Source organism: Labeo rohita, unplaced genomic scaffold (assembly GCF_022985175.1).
Source record: "Labeo rohita strain BAU-BD-2019 unplaced genomic scaffold, IGBB_LRoh.1.0 scaffold_668, whole genome shotgun sequence".
In the NCBI taxonomy this organism is placed as follows: Eukaryota; Metazoa; Chordata; class Actinopteri; order Cypriniformes; family Cyprinidae; genus Labeo; species Labeo rohita.
In genome coordinates, this window is record NW_026129599.1 from 3,290 (window position 1) to 7,733 (window position 4,444).

The following is a 4,444-nucleotide window of genomic DNA, read 5'->3' on the forward strand; positions in this document are numbered from 1 at the left end:
TATTGTCCATTTTTTATTAATTTATATTTTCAATTTACAAAATAATTTAAAATAATAATTTAAATAAAATGTAATCTTATTATTTTTGTATTTAGTATTTTGTATACTTGTTGATACAGGAAATCAGCAGTCTAAAGAGGTTGATTGGCAAAACGTATTTTATGTATTTTGAAAATACAAAAATACTAAGATTAAATGTATTTAAATACAAAATACAAAATAGTTTTTGAAATACTGTCCATCCCTGACTGTGCTTAACAAATTTATTGGACCACCACCCAAAATGTAAGAAGTGAAATTATTTCCTCATGAATTTAAAGTCCAGGAACTCTGACAAAAACAGATGCCATGCAACAAAACAATACAACTAATCTGGAGAAGAGATCTTCATAGAGGACAAACAACACCACCCCCCCTTGCTCATTTACAACCCCCTTCTCCCCTCTGCCTTCTCTGTCTCTCTCACACTTTTCCCCCAAACGATTCCACTGAAAGTCACTAAGAATGCCCATATACTACATGTGTTACACCTTGTGAATATGTTGTTTTTCCCCTTCATGTTTGGTATCGTTCTAAAGGTCTCTGTGCGATTGGTAAAATGGTTTAAATTTCACAGCAGTCACTTATATTATGAGGAAGACTGAACACTTTTTTAGAATTGTTTTGCTGCTGAGAAGTGTGTTTTTCCCCTTAGGGTTGGGTGAGAATCTCCAGCCAGGTGTGACCCTGGGTTGTGAAATCTCCTGATAGACCAAAGGGTCTTTATGTTTTTACAGCTGATTGGAACATTTGTTTGTTCTGGTCTGTGTATATAAGCGAAGAGACAAAACACTACTTTGGGTTTTTCTGTAGCCAGAATCCTCCACATAGCGTATGTGAATCTCTGGAGCTCTGCACTAGAACTCACATGCTGCTGTGTGTCTCCCTTTAGTCAGGTATGCATCCCCTACTCTTAGATTAATCTTTGAGCAACTGATGTTAGGTATTTATCTGAATTGGAACTAAATTGAATTCTGAATTGGATTTTCATTGTTTAATTATGTAATTGGCATGATGCATTTTACCTGACAAATAAATTGTTACATTTGATTCAATCTGATCTCTTCTGAAATCATTATTTCTAGTAGATTAAAGTGTAGTCTGATATTTTCCACAAAGTTTGTGTCCAGGATGGATCATACCGAAGTACTAATGGTTGGACCATGGGGAACACCATTAGGGGCTTCCGATTACTGACTCTCACCGGCTTAACACGTTGTAGTTCTCGTGATTATAGAAAAAGTACACTTTATGGTATTTTACACTTTATAGATTTCACGAAAGGTTCATCAAAAGCAAGTCTTTGGGAGCAACTAGAAACTATTTGTATGTCAGTAACGACAGAGACTGTGGAAAAGTGCATTAAAACAATGTCAGCAAGAATGCAAGCTTTTATCAGGGCCAAAAGAGGGAAACAAAATAAAAATAAAATATTTATTTATTTGGTATATTAGTTTTTGGTCATTATGTGTGAATAAAGACAATTTAGTTATTTGTTATTTGCCTAATGAATGACAATACAATTTTTAGTTCTAAAAAAGTTTTTGACGGGTGGTCTAATAAGTTTTTTAAGCACTGTAAATAGCTACATAGTTTTATGAGGATTTGAACCTAAAATAAAACTTACAAACTCACTTGTTTACACTCTGCCCCTTACTTGATTGTCAACGGCTGCAAAGTACAACGTGAAAGAGGAAGGCTGACGCTCTGTAGCAAATTCACACATACAGTATATAAGTGAGGCATTTTAATTTCAGTTGAAGAGACCCACCGCACAGCATGCTCCTATATGAGTCTGGTTGAGTAATATATAGGCGTCGAAACGAAAGTGCACAGGTTCACGCAGTTTGTGTGAATCTGGCGATAGATCGTGCATCCACTGATTCAAGCAGGAGAAAAAAAACCTTTCAACAAAATATTCAGGGGACTTAGTACGTTCTGATGAACAGATATATATAGGCCATGGCTAAACAGACATTTGTGAATACATCGCTTGTCATACCAGAGAAAATTTATTTTGCGTGGTGCCCCCCCTGGACGTGGTGCCCCTGGGCACTTGCCCAAATGCCCATATGGTTAATACGCCTATGGGTACGACACACCAGTCTTTTGTGCAGCTAAAAATAGCTAGAAGTAGATGAGGCCAGAAACAAAAAAATTTACAAATGTCTGCACCCACTCTTATGGGAAAAATAAGGTTGATAAGCTCTCTGCTGCTGCTGATATGAACACGACATGCTTCGTAATGACTTCTCTCGCCAAATACTTGCTCATAGTTTTACGGCTGTATGTTTTCTAGTTAAATGTAAGCTGATGAACGCAATAAAGCACTAAATTAAAAGTGAGAACGTTTACTTATCTAACTGAGTTTCAGAGGAACTCAAAATGCTGCAAAATGCTCAAGTGAATGCCAACCAGCCATTTAAAGGTAAAGGTTCAAACTCATTGACTGCGTACACAATGAACCAATCAGCTTGTGCCAAGTGGTATAAGGCTGTAAATATCATCAGTTACGTTAACACCCATCAGCCTGCGCCATCTACAGTTTCATGAAAAAACTAGGCATAATTGTCTCCAGCAATCCATGAGTGGCAAATATCAGAGTCACACACTTGACGATGTTGCTAGCAGTGATGCGGTGAAACACGTGTAACGGATATATATAAATATATAAATATACATATACTCATTTAAATGAGTGATTATTTTTGAGGTACTTATATTTTTGTTGAGTGATCCGGTTTTTGCCCATGCCTGAAGAAATATAAAATAGCAAAAGTGGATTTGGACGCGCCCTATATGCACCTGCACTGCACTTCAGACCATGCGCTTAGATGGTTAAAATAGGGCCCAATGCCTTTAAAATCCAATCTTTGAAGTCAGGTTAGTGCCATCTAGTGGGAGTAAAAAAGGAAAAATCTGCAATTTCATGGTTTAGCCACTAGATTCCTGTATAGCTTTAATATACTGTATATAAAAGGCTTAGTTCTGTAGTGTTTTTTTTAGACTTAAAGATTTATTTCTACTAAGTTGTAGATTTGGATATATATTTGACATTCCCAAAGCCAACTGTTTGTAAAGATTTAGATTTAGTTTTTTTGTTTTTTTTAATTTTTTGTTTGTAATGTCGGTTTTTGCATTAATGTTACTACAGTCAAACCTGAACACAGAGAAAGACATTTTGTTACACATAACATCAAAATAAAAAAACAATGAAAATGTTGGAGTCTATTTTGCACTCTTGATATTTTAGTGTCACCCCTTCATTTTTGTCCACCTTTTTCCTGCATTGTGAGTGATTTGTAGATTGTACACAAAAAACATTCTCTGTATTTTAGTATTTTTGCATATTTCCCATTTATTTCTTAACTACACAAGTGTGACTATTTTTTATGAGCATTTAGTCTTTTTGAATCAAGTCCACAATTTGTTTTTTTTTGGCCACATAGCGACTGCCATAAAAGTCACTGAGTTTTGTACCATTCCGATGTAGCGATTTTTAGAAATTCTAAACTTTTTTCTGGTCTAAAATGACCGAACAATACCATAACTCCAAGTAAACCCAAATCGAATTAAGATATGTGGAGTATTCCTATATTAATCAAATGATCGAAGTGCAGTATAGACATGTACACACCTTAATTACACTATTACAGTCGTACGACTTTTCGCCACATTTTGTGACAGGATACTTACACGGTAGTGGCCAACCATTTAACAGCAAACAAAAGAGCATGACTTCAACAATGCTGTCATCTGTTTGCATGTATAGCACGACAAATAATAAACTGCACTTGAAGCTTTCATAAAATTACAAATGAAACACCACAAACTGTATATGACAGCATAATGAAGATGGACTAGATGTTGATACGTGATATTCTGGAGGGGATGTCGGATGGTGTTGCGTGGGGATGTAATGACATGGGAATATGAAAGGAATATTCTAAAAGCAGATCATGTAAACACCTTAATCAGAATATTGTCTTATTCAGAATAAGGTAAATAATTAGATTACTGAAGTCCATGTAAATGTAGCCAGTGATTCTCCACGTTTTTACTCTCACCTCTATTGACCTTGGTTGAAAATGGTTTTCATTAGTTTTCTGAAATTTGAGAATTGAAAAGTTTTAGAAATTCTGTCCAAGACACAGTTCAGTGGAGAAACATCTGCATCATCGTTATTCATGGTTAGAAAAATACTAGTTTATAAGATACTGACATGTCATGTCATGATTTTTTTTTATTTATTTTTTTTTTGCTAACAAAACTCAAAGCAATTGTTCAATATTTTGTGATCATTAATTTGTCTCTGCTCATAGCTTCATAATCTAAATAACATTTGAGCACTTAGATCCTCATGTTAAGAGTGAAATTACTTTAGATCTTCTTGTCCTGCAGCTGT